Raw genomic sequence first — 13,631 nt, 5'->3', positions numbered from 1 at the left:
AAGGAAAGGTGGCAAATTATCTTTCTACTTTCCTAAGAAGGTATAAGAAAAAGGATGAAATATAGGAAAATAAATACCAGACTATTTTATAATGTTAGATATCTTTGCCATAACTCCTTCAAGAATATGATGAAGAAAATTCAAGTAGTTATATTGAAATAAGATTTAGAGTTTGATTATGTTGTGAATATCATTTCTCTTTTATTCGTTTTCTATTATAAAATATTTCAGACCGAAAAGTTCAGAGAGCAATGTAACAAATACACATGGGTGTGTATGCAAAAGAGGCTCTTTAATAAATCTGACTAAAAAGTAACTTTACAGGATGATCTGATCATAAATTCCTAACTGGGCCGCCAGTCATGGTGAGTAATCACACTTCCTCCTGGCATGTAAAAGATTTATCTCTGCCTTAAGCAAGCCTTGTCCACTGTTCTTATACATCTAGTTTAACATATCTTTGAAATGCCAGAAGTAATCCTCTTTTTCAGACCCCTCAGAGCATAACCACCCTCAAGAGAGCACATAATCTTGTTAACTATCTCATACCTTGCTTTTTCCCACCTTCATGTAATCTTTCTTATGTTCCCTCCTTAATTCCGAATGTATAAAAGAAACAACAAACTGTCATTCTCCAGAGCATTTGAAATCTTGCTTCTCCAGCATGTCTTCAGTTAGGCTCAAATAAATTCAAATAAACTCTTATAAAATTTCTCTACAAGTTTGGCTGTTTCATTCGTTGACACATGTATCTCATTCCAGATTTAACAAATTGTTACCATTTTCCATATTGCTTCAGATAATTTTTGTAACATAAAAATTAAAACTAGAATTTAAGGCTCCTTTTATCTTTTCTAGTCTTGTTCCTCTCATTTCTTCTCCCAGACATGTCACTATTCTGAAGTATGTTCCTGACATATGTGTACAAAAAAAAAAAAAAGGGTACTAAGAAAAGAAGTATCATGGTGATCTGATCATAAATTCCTAACTGGGCAGGTCATGGTGGATAGTTACACCCCAAACCTATAACTTCTATAGAGAAAAAGTTTTAAGTCAGTCCTATCAACTGTTCTTGTGCCTCTAGGTTATCATACTTTTAAAACACCAGAAGTAATGGTAGAAAACAGAAGTTAATATCCTTCGATGGGTATTAACCCTTAAGAGAGCACATAATCTTGTTAAGTATACTGTAATCTAATCTCAACTTGCTTTTATTTTTTTCTGCCTCTGCATAATCTTCCTTATGTTCCCTCCTTAATTTCAAATGCATTAAAGAAGTCGTAATATTATTGTTCTCCAGAGTGTTTGAGATCTTGTTTCTAAGCATATGATGTCAGTTTGGCTCAAACTCATAAACATTCTCTATAGGTTTGGATTGAAAAGAAATGTTCACATATTTTATACAATATTAATATATGTATATTCGTATAACATATACACACATGTGTCCATAAACAAGATATTATTTGGTTTGATACTTACATTAAAAATTTTTCATAAAAGTTACCCTCTCCCAACTTGCATTATTAACTAAAAATTGTGTTTTTTGTCATCTATCCATGCTGATACATCTAAATTTGGTCATCATTTATTTTAACTGCTATACATTGTGAATATACTACAATTTATCCATTCCTGACAGATATGTAAGCTGTTTCCAGTTTTTACTATTATAAACAATGCCACAGTGAATATCCTTACACACATATCTGAGAACTCCCTTGGGTAGATACCTGAAAGTGGAATTTTTAAGTTCTAGCTTATGAGCATCTTCAATTTTGTTAGTTATTAATAAACTGCTCTTCACAATGGGGTGTTAACAAATTTTCCACCAACAATATATGAGATTTCTCATTGGCTCTCATCTTCATTGACATTTAGGATTTTCAGATTTTAAAAATTTGCCAATCTGGTGAGTGCTGTTTAATTTGCATTCTCTGATTACTAGGTGAGGTTGACTATGTTTTCATATATATATTGGCTCTTCTGATACCTTCCTCAATGCATTATTTTGCTTTATTGTTTGAGTTGTCTAGCTGTGTGCCAATGCACACTTTCTTAATTTCTATCTTACGTCAGCTTTTATAAAAACAGAGAAGGAATTGAGGATTCTTGTGCAAGGAATTTATTAAGGGTACACATTCAGGAAAAATCTGTAAGGGCATGAGAAAAGCAGGAAAGAGAAGAGGGAGAAGCTCAATAAGAATGTACTTTTCAATGAAATCTAGCCTCAGCCCTATCCCTCAAGAAATGGAGACATCAGTTGCACAGCAGAGTCTGTCCTGAGGCAAGGGAGCAGTGCTTTTGTGCCTCTGCAACAGTCACTGCTCTGGGCCATGCTCTGCAAGGGGTGGGATCTCCCAGACACTCCCTGTTGGGTCAGCTCTCTTTGCCCAAAAGCAATCCTACTGAGAATCTGTGCAGAAATCAACAGTAGCTGCAGCATTCACAGCAACCAGTAAAAAAGATCCCTGTGGTCCTGAAAAGAGCAACAACCAAGTTTTCTATCATTATTATAGTTTCATAAGAAATATTTTTCTCTGTGAGGGCCTTTGCATTCTTTCTCTTCTTCAAAATGAACAAGATTATTCTTGGACTATTACTCTTCCAGGTGACTCTTAGGGTCAGCTTATCAGTTTCCATAAAAACATAGTATCTATTTAACTTTTTCATTCTACAATAAAACATACAAATTTATGCTTATATGTTTTATAATTACTTTCTTAGATTTATTGTCAGATTTCAAAGTTTATTCGAATAGTTAAAATAGTCAATTTATGCTGTTATTATGTATGACATCTCTATTTATATAGTTTCTAATTGAGTGTTGCTGTTATATATAAATGTCATTCCTGTAATTTTGCTCAATTTGTATTAATTCTAATATTTCGCATACATGTATTTTCTAGGAAGATAATCTAGTTATCTGAAAGTTTTACTTCTTTCATATTTTTTTTTTCCTCAGCATCTTGCATTGGATAAGAGCTCCAGAAAATGTTCAAGTGGAAAGAGTAAGTGACCTTGTTTTTTTCCCTGACTTTAAAGGGAATATTTCTGACCTTTTACCTTTATACTATTTATCGGATTAAAACAATTGCAATACTATGTTGCCAAGAAGGCTTTTTGTTGTTGTTGCTGTCATTATGTTTTGTTTTTAACAAAGGAGTATTGAATTTTTTCAGATTTCTTTTCTGCATTATATTGACGTGGCCAAGTTGTTTTTCTACTTAAATCTTGTAATGTAATGAATTATATATATATTAACACATTTTTAAAAATTAACCATTATTGCGTTCCTGGAATAAAACTAACTTGGTTACAAAATATGGTAAACAAAGTCAATAAATTGAATTTGGATTGCTAATAACTTGTTTAAGAAGTTTGGAGCCAGATTTATAAGTGAGATTGGGATATACTTTTTTTTTTCTTATGCTGTTTTCTGGTTTTGATTTCAAGGTTATTTTAGTCGTGTATGGAAGTAGGAAGATTTTTTTTCTCTCCCCTTTTTAAATATTATGTATAGGATAGAAATTGTCTGTTTTTTGTTTGTAAATGTTCTTGTGTGCTTGAAAACAATAAAAATTCCTTGTTTGTTAGAAAAAGGTTATTAATTATGTCATTCAAGTTTTCTATATGGTTGATATTTCTTTTTTCTGCTTAATTGGGTCTGAGAGTCATGATAATATCTCAAACTGCAGTTAATTTTAAAAATTATTTTAAAACTTCTATCAATTAATGCTTTATATATTGTGTAGTTATAAAGTAAGTTGCATGCAGTTCAGAAATGATAAATGTTCCTTTTATTAAGTAATGATGCCTTTATACCCTAGAAAAATTTTTTTATGTTAAAGCCTATTTTTCTCCAATATTAATAGTGCCACATCATCTTTTTCCTGAACACTATTCCCATTAAGTCTTTTTCTTTGCTCTTTACTCTCAATCTTTTTTGTCATTTATTTTACATGTCTATTATAAAATTAATGTAGCTTAATATTAATATTATTTTATTCAAATTGAGAATTTTTAACAGAGAAGCTTAAATTGTTAAATTTATTATGCTTACTGATGTATTTGAAATATTTCTATCATTTTATCTTATTTTATGATTTTTTTATATTGTCATGCTTGTAATTTTTTTTTTTTTTGCTTCTTTTAACCTTTTCTCATGCCTTCTATTGGGTTAGATTTCTTTATGTCTTATTGTTTTCTCTATTGTTTTAGAAATTAGATGTCATGCTTCTATTTTTTTGTGGTTACCCTTAAATTTGTAAATTAACATAGTTGACTTTAAGCATTCTACAATTCTTATCTCTAAACCACTCTCAAGAAATTGAAAATACTTCATCTCTGATCGCCCATCCCCATTTTCTATACTATTTTACCAAATTAGTCATTAATATTAGTCGTATTTATATCTAATGGCTATTTAGATACTAACTACTCATCAATTTCTTGCTTACATTACTTCTTGCACCCATCCACCCTCTACTTTATACTCTCCTTCCTAAATTTCACATTTCATCAAGGGTTTGTGAATAGTAAAATCTCTCAGCCTACATTTGACTATTTAAAAAATGTTTTCTTCCCGTTGAATAGTTACTTAAGTAACAGAGTTTATACTGACAGTCATATTCTCCAGCACTTTGAAGATATCATCCCAAGGTTTTCTGATTATTTATTTAGGTGTTCTACATTTTTCACTGGCTGCTTGTAAGATTTTATCATCTTTGAAATTCTGCTTTTTCACATCACTGTATCTAGGTATTTGTTCTACTTTTTCTGCCTTTGTACTCATGTTACTTCTTTTAGAGCAATAAGCTCTAAATTTCATTATTTCTTCAAATGTTGCCTCTCCACAATTTTTTATTTCTCCCACCCCAAAAAGTCAAGCAGTATGTTGGACCTTCTTATCTTATCCTCCATTTCTCCTGATAGTACTGCCGTATTTTCCATTTTTCATTGCTTTTTATTACATACCAAATACTTTCCAAGATCTAGCTTTAGCTTTGATTAATTTGTTGTTCAATCTCTTTACTGTGTTTGTGTGTGTTTATGTGGGCGTGGATTTCATTGGCTCAAATTTTCATTTCAAATTTCTTTTTTTGAGAGGTTCAAACCCTACAGTTTTAAATAATACTGCCTTTTTTTCTTCTATTATGTCCTCCAATTTGTCCTTAACCACTATAAGATTAAACATTTTTTAACTTTATAGATTTTTTAAAATTATTGTGTAGTTCCATATCTTGGGATGCTAAATCTCCTATTTGTTTTGTCTGCTGATTCTCTTTCTTAGTAGACTCTTTCCTCCCTCCTCCCACTTTGGTAGGTGTAGAGGGGAGGGTTTATTTATTTATTTATTTATTGAACAACTTCAGCCAGCTGTGTATGTGTGCACACACATGCAAATTCTTTGTGTTAAGAATTGTTAATGCTTCATAAAGCTGTTTCATTTTGCTTTTGACAAAGGTCTTAGAACAATTTTTATGTAAATTTTCCAGTTTGATAATCTGGTATAAAATAGTTGGGAACCAATTCTGCTTCTGTTAATAGGGATCCTATATATAAAGGTTAATTTTCTTGGATAAAATTAGTTTGCAAGTAGGCTGTCCATTGTAGCTGTACATCTTGATAAAGTCCATAGGGACTCAGATTCATTTTCTCTCTACTTCACCTTAAATACACAGCTTATATTCTTTGGTTATTAGAGCTCAAACAATTGCATCCTTCCTCAAGAGAGAAAAGCAGGAGAAAGTGGGAGGAAAACCAAGTATACTTGCCGTTTGAGGAGACATCCAAGATATCTGACTGTAGATTATTAACCAGAAATTCTCAAGTTACCACACCTAGCTTCAAGTAACCTCTCACCCCTCAAATAGAAATTTAACTGGGCACATTCTCAACTACATAATATAGGCATTCTCTTAGTAGGGAAAAAGGGGAAAATGGATATGTGACAATAGCTAGGAGTCTCTGTCAAATCCGATCATGCAGATATAATAAACTGGGATCTCATACTTATGTATACTACTGGTCTGCAGTTTTAATTTCTTCTAAGTGATATTTCCCCCACCTGTAGTTCTAGGCAATTTGCAAGCTTACTTGGAGTATCTTAGGCTACTAGGTGGGAATTTTCTATGGATACAGTAATTCTTCATTGTTTTATTCTATATACAGGGGATTCAATTATAGCCCTGGCTTTCTTCAAGTTGTACCTATTTATTTGTTTTTTCTTGGTTATATAGAAAAAGCAATTTTTTTAATATTGTTTTTTAACCAGCTTTTCTGTTCATTTGTAGTAATAAGCGGGACTCTTCATATTACTAAAAATGTAGTCAAAATGCAGAAGTAGACTTTACCTCAGGACATTTGTTGTCATTTATTTATTCCATATATGTACCTAGTTCTAAATAAATAAGCTATCTAAATGATAGTGACACATCTGTCTAACCAAAGAATATATTTGGTGGAAAAAATTTGTTTTTCACAAATAAATTCTTCTAAGTTAAAAATAAGACATCTTTCTACTCAAATAGCAGTATGTGAAAATGGAGAGGTAAAAAGGGGAATGGGCAAATTGGCAAAAATAAATTAAATTAGAGACTCAAAATATATGTATAATCCCATTAATCCTGATAAAAGAATTCAGTAATAAAAACTATGAAACTCATCTGCAATTATCTATCAAAGTTTTCTTATCTCATATCTTAAAATTTTTTTACAGTTTGAAAATTACTATAACTCCAGTATAAATGTTGAAATACTGATTTAAAGGTAGCTATTTTGAGAAGGACATAACCTCATTGTATTTTTCTAAGAATTTTTTCTTAAAATAATGATTCTGATTCCCACTAGCATCTATAATCTGGACACAGAGAATAGGTAACCCCAAAGGCCACTGGAGAAAATAAGAAAGGCCATAGCAGAATTTGTTAGTATCCAATATTTATTGTGTTTCGATTTTATAGGCTCTCTAATTCAGTAAATATACTTTATTTATAGTTATGAAAAAAAAGATAGAAAATGAAGGTTAGGACTAGGGATTAAGTTTTAGAAGACATTAGTAATTATGTTTCATAGTTTCTTCAAGGTTGCCACCTTAGCCAATGGTTTAATCACTCAGGGGTTCCTATTAAAGAATCTAAAATATTGGCAAGTGTGCAGATCCAAAAAGGTAGAAATAGTCATAATTAGGTAGATATACAACTAAACACTATATTCTATCCTACATTACACATGGCTTGGGGTACCATTCCTACCTATGCCCCCAGAAAACAGAAATCCTGCTATAACAGGATCTTTCAATTATAAGTAATAGAATATTCAATTAAAAGTAGCTTAATATAGGAATTATTATCTTATATAACAAAGAGTCCTCGTAGGACACTTGCTGATTAAATCAGCAAATCATCAAGGTCATCACAGATCAAGCTCTCCAGTATAATCAGAGTATCATTTTAGTCCTCAGACTTGTCCCTTTGTGGCCACAGATCTTGCAATTCTGGGCTACTTCTAGTGAAATAACAGAGATAATCCTTTCTTAGGATCTTCTGTATCATAGAAGGAAATATTCCCCAGAATAATACCAGAATAATTACATCTTATTGGGCAGAATTCAGTTACATGCTCAAGCCAGCCACTGGCGAAGTACACTGTGATTGATTTAGATCAATCAAGACACACTGTCTTGGGCACATTGGCTCTGTTAGCAAGAAAATGAAGGAAATGCCTGTTGTGAAGGCAATCAGCATTGTCTATCATGGCTGCACATACCCAGAGCTCTGTGAAGGGTTTCTTTCTTCAACCGCATTCTTCTGACTAAGTCATGTATAGACGCATGGCCTGAAGTGGTCCATCTACAGATTGTCCATTCTGCTAGAGGAAAAATGCTCCCTCCCACTCCCGTCTCAAGTAAAAACAAAAAGCTGAACCATATTTTAAGGAATTTGGAACAGGACATCAAGAAATGCTTCATTTGGTTTCAAGTGAAATTAATAAACATATGTGGAGCACCAGAAATTAATTAATAGTACAAAAAGTGAGAGTCAATGAATTCTTGCTTGAGGTCCACTGGACTTCCTTGATGCTCACTTCCTGAAATTTGTGTACTCAGCATTTCCTTGAGAAATTTTTTATCTATCTCTACAATAACCTCCTTTCCTCTAACACCTACATCCACACAGATTTGTTACATTTTAATTGGAACTAGTTTTGCATTGTGTTTCTCGCAACACATTTTCTTTGCCTTTAGCAGAAATTGGTACCATAGACTTGAATAGAGATTGTAGGTATCGATCAAATTAGTATGAATAATGAAACTCTCTTCCATATTCCAGGATGGGGAAATAATAATCCATGACATGCAGAGGCAGCAGTGATCATTAGGCAAATTATGAAGGTGATGGTGGTGATTGGAGTGGGATGGCAGCTAGCAAATAAACCCTAGTCTTTCAATGCCTAGTTTTAAGTGCATTCAGAAACAGAGTCATTATGTAACCTTGATGCAGGAAGCCTTCTTTCTTCAGCCAACATGCTAAAGTTGCTTTACAGACAAGGTCATAAAATGATCTTGGAAGGTATCAAATTGCAACAATAATTTATTTCTCATCAGTGCCATATTTTCATCATATAGGTTTAGACATAGTAACAGAGATTTAGACAATTAAAATAAGAATATTTGAGAGAAATCAGATGTGTCCAAGGAGTCAACAATATTGTTGTTCTTGCCATGCAGCATTCAGTCTCTTGTTCTTTTGTAATGGCATCTTGATTTCCTTTTAGGTAGGATAGTGAGATAACATGATTTACTTTCCCCTAGGCAAGGTGTGCATATGACTTAATCTAAAGTGATCAGACTTCCCATTTTGGCCTGATAGCTTGAATAGGGTGACAAGAGGTAAGGAAAAATGGATCGAAATAATTGACCTGAAACCATAGATTGTCCGCTAAATGCCTGCTGCATAGGTTTCCAGAACTGCTCCTGTTCTTGGCATTTCTCAACCAATGTCTTATAGCTTTTCCTTTGATTTTAGGAGGTGGGCCATATCTTCCAATGAATTAGGATTTGCTCAAGTTGGTTTATTTTAGCTCAAATGAGATAAAGTTATTTGGACCAGGGTAGTGAATACAATATGGTGAGAAGTAGATGGATTCTAGATATTTTTAAGTGTAATCTATAGCATTCTATGATTGGTTAGATTTGGAGGTAAAGAGAGCAGAAAGAGTTCAATGCCCACTTTTAGGATTGAGCAAATGTGAGGATGGTAGTGACATTTATTGAGACAAGGAACAAGAGATAAAAAATAAGTTTACTGAAAAAATTATGGGTTTTGTTATTGACTTATTGAGTTGAGATGCCTTTGCTACAATCAGTAGATAGTAGGCCACATGTGATCTGCAGTTTAGCATAGAGTTTAGAATGGAAATTGCTGGCCACTGCCAGAATCTCCCCACAACCCCCTCAACTCCCTGGCCCCTAATGTGAGGTCTACTATGGTAGCAGGATTCAAATGAAAGACCTCGGAGATCTCCATTCCTAACAAGTAGAATATTATATTAAACAAACAAACAAACAATCAAAAAGAGGTTTTACAGAAATTGTTGCTAACATAGCTCCAATAAACTAAAGAAAAACCAATATGTAATTATATTTTTCAAGTAATGCCTACATTTGGAAAGTTAAGTAAATTTCTTTGTTAACTTTTAAAAAAAATACCAAATTTCAAGTTTTGAGAAACTCATGAATATATAAAATGTGTAATAAGATAAAAGCTGACATTTATCTTTTATTTAGACATTTTAAAGGAATTACAAATGAATTATTAATTTTTAAAAACTGATTTTGCACCCAATTTTCACCTTATGAGTTATGCAATACCCTAGCTAAGACCACTGACTATATATATTCTCTCTAAAAATTATGGATAAGTTACATGGTTTTATTAATTTTAATTTTTAAATTAGAGTGAACATTTAATATTATATTAGTTTCAGGTGTACAGCATAGCGGTTAGACATTTATATAATTTATGAAGTAATTCCTTCAATTAGTCTAGTACCCACCTGGCACCATATATAGTTGTTACAATATTATTGTCTACATTCTTCATATTGTACTTCACATCCCCATGACTATTTCGTAACTACCAATTTGTACTTCTTAATCCCTTCACCTTTTTCACCCAGCTCCCCAACCCTCCTTCTAATTGGCAACCATCAGTTTGTTCTCTGTTATCTATGAGTCTGTTTCTGTTTTGTTTGTTCATTTATTTCTTCTTTAGATTCCATATGTAAATGAGATCATATGGTATTTGTCTTTCTCTGTCTGACTTACTTCACTTTGCATAAAATCTTCTAGGTCCATCCATGTTGTCACAAATGTAAGATTTCATTTTTCTTAATGACTCAATAATATTCCATTGTATATATGTACCACATCTTATTTACCCAGTCATCTATTGATGTACTCTTAGGTTGCTTAGTGGCATATTATTTTCAAATGGAAGTAGTATTTTGTAAGTTAGAATGTGTAAAGCTGCTAATAACAGGATATCTCAATTCAGCTTGGCCTGAGCAATAATGAAATTTATTATTTTTATTGGAAGCTTACATAAATAGAGGGGGTGCCAGCTCTGCTTCTCTGTGGTTCTCTAAACACTGCCTCCTTCTTGTGTCATTATCTTCAGGCTACAGTTTGATAGATACAGCAGTGTTCAATGTCAAAGTCAGGTACAGTGTTGTCCAAAGATATAAAAAGTAGATAATTTTTACTGGTATTTCCTTCTCAAGAGAAAGAAAATATTTTCCAGGAGGCTTCAGATGTCTTTGCGAAATGGATGACAAGGTCTGGCTTCTTCATACAGAAATTCCATTCAGTCATCACCTTCAGCGATTATTGAGTGCCTACAAGTGCCATGCCCAAGACAGGCATAGTCTTGCTCTCAAGGAGCTTATCATCCGCTTATTCCATACTAGGAACAAAGCGCACACACCATCCTCTGAGAACAATGAGTTTCTTATATTAATATACTTTAAGTATAAGTAATTCTTAGATTGTTGGGTAGTTTTTATTTTTCATTAATTAGTTATAGTAGGAAAGCCTTATTAGGAATTAAAAACAAAAACAAAAACAAAAAAACACTTTTAACCCATTACTTACTTGGCCCAAGAAAGTCATTTCTAGTAACAAACAGTAAGGAGTGCTTGGGTCAGTAACCAACAATTTCCGTTGTAGGTAGGTATGGGATGGGGCCCAAATAGATAATAAAGACCCATATTTTGTTACAAGAAAATTTGCTTACAGAGCTGTACATGTCCGATTGCAATTTTACCTAAAACTTCGTCAGAGGATTTTTATTTCAGTTCAGAGGATTTTCTGATGGCTTTTTGTAATAGCTGTCACTAGGTCTAAAAAGACTACTAAAATATTTCAACCCTTAGTTCAGGCTACTACAACAAAGTACCATAGACTAAGTGGTTTTTAAATAGCAAATATTTTCTGGGGGCCAGAAGTCCCAGATCAGGGTGCCTGCCTGCCAAGTTCTGGTGAGAGTTCTCTTCCGGGTTGCGGACTGCCTTTATTTTCTTGTATCCTCACATGGTAAAGAGTGAGTAAGAGAGCTCTTAGAGGTTCTTTTTAGAAGGGCTCTAATCCTATTCTTGAGGGCTCCACCCTCATGTTCTAATTCCCTCCCAGAGGCCCCACTTTCTAATACCATCAGATAGGTGGTTGGAATGTCAACATATTGATTTTGGGGACATAAACATTCAGCCCATAACAATGAAGTATAACTGAATTATGGTACAGAAGAGAAGCAGTCATCTTGAGCAAAACCATAAACAATATTTCCATGGTTGTATATCTAGAACGTATTACATAAACTCATCCTCTGAGTTCTCCTCTAAGCTCTAGACTTGTATATCCAGCAGCATACATAAGTTCATGAATATTTTAAATCTTCCTTACATGTCTAAAATTAAACTCATGATCTCCACTTCATCTTCACGCTCACTATCTTAATACCAAGCATTACTCAATACCCCCAAACTTAAAATCATTCTTAACTCCTTTCTGCATATATGCCCCATTATGCACTCAATCCTTTATCTCCACTTCCCACATTGCCACTCCATACTACCACAACATATCATCTTGTTCCTGTACTTCCCCAGGATCCACATCCCTTTTTATTTTATTTCCAGAATGACCTTTTAGAAACATAAATACTATAGTCATGTCATTCCCCTGTTCAAAACAATTGAGTGAGTTCCTTTTGCTTAAAAGTTCAGGATTAAATACACTTAGCATGCCTATCAGGCTCTGCCAGGCCTTATCTCCATTTAAATTTCCAGCTTCATCTCATGCCACTCCTTCCCTCTTTCTTTACACTCAGCCTCAGCCCACTCTTATTTCCAACCAGGAGTCTCTTCTATTGTGGAAGGGACAATAATTTGTCTTCAGCAGAATAAGGGTACACGATCTGCCCACCCTCCTTTTTTAGATCTCTCTCTCTCTCTTTCTCTTTCTCTCTTCACACACACACACACACACATTTTTATATATATAAATATATACATTTAATTATTGTACCCCAAACTTACCCATCAAGATATTCTCTCCACAGTAAAAGAAGCGAAGAAATGTATTGGCATTCATGGATTTACTGATCTGATCAGATGTCTCATAATCCTCTAATATCTGATTGATTATTCTTTTTTATGTCTTTTTTATTTTATACCCATTTATATTATCTATTTTCATTCAAGAACCAGCATTACATTTTAGTAGTTTTTTAATGAAAATTTTTATAAAACATGTTATATTTTCTTTTATCTCATTGAAAATACTAAATATTTTCTTCATCATTCAGTATTATCAAAATGTGCTAAAAATATTACTCTTAATTATTATTCAGTAAGGACTTCAAAAACGAGTAAAGCTCTTAGGGTTACTTTCCTACACTCCAAATGATGTCAGAACATAGTATTATTCTTTTTTTCCCCATGGTCTCTTCTTTCAATAGCCATTTCTTATTATTATCGATGTGTGTGTGTGTGTGTGTGTGTGTGTGCAATGTGTGTGTGTCCAATGTGTGTTTTACCATGTGTTACAAGCAGTTCTAAGTAGATGCAATTTCTTGGCTTCAAGACTTTCTTACAAATAAAATCTTGCATTTTATGATTCTTACTTGAGCTAAAAGGTTTAAGTCATAATTTTCTGGTTTCAATCTCTGTTCTGATAATTAAATAAGTGGTAGATTGATCTTCAAATAAATCAAACATAAAATAATACTTTTACTTTTTTACCCAACATACATCTCTTTAAGGCTAGCACAACTTATATGATATATTTTTTATATTAAGAAAACCATTTTAAAGTGTGATTATATCTGAGTAATATGAATTTTTCTCATTTTAAAATATATTTTAGTATTAAAAAAATTAAATTCCAGCCAAATGAAATGTTCTTAGTATCTTATTTATGCCATTATGGTACATTTCTCTTTCTAACACGCCATTTAGCATAGTAAAAGGATATGTATTGACAATCTAAAAGAATTAAGATAGTTTTAAAGATGATCACATGATACCCAGAGATGTTCTGTGATATTACATCTCTCTGGCTCATTGTCTTG

General features: G+C 32.9%; 1 long non-coding RNA gene across 3 annotated transcripts in view; it reads left to right on the top strand.

Moving 5' to 3' along the window:
• LOC120608549 (uncharacterized) overlaps positions 1 to 13,631 on the top strand; it is a 321,204-nt gene that overhangs the window by 70,744 nt on the left and 236,829 nt on the right. For all 3 annotated transcript variants that reach the window (XR_005654420.1, XR_005654421.1, XR_005654419.1), the window contains exon 2: positions 2,966 to 3,011. This is a non-coding gene — a long non-coding RNA (uncharacterized LOC120608549). The remainder of the gene's footprint in view (positions 1 to 2,965; positions 3,012 to 13,631) is intronic.

This window comes from Pteropus medius, unplaced genomic scaffold (assembly GCF_902729225.1).
Source record: "Pteropus medius unplaced genomic scaffold, Ma_sr-lr_union100, whole genome shotgun sequence".
NCBI lineage: Eukaryota > Metazoa > Chordata > Mammalia > Chiroptera > Pteropodidae > Pteropus > Pteropus medius.
This window is presented reverse-complemented; position numbering and strand designations above follow the sequence as displayed.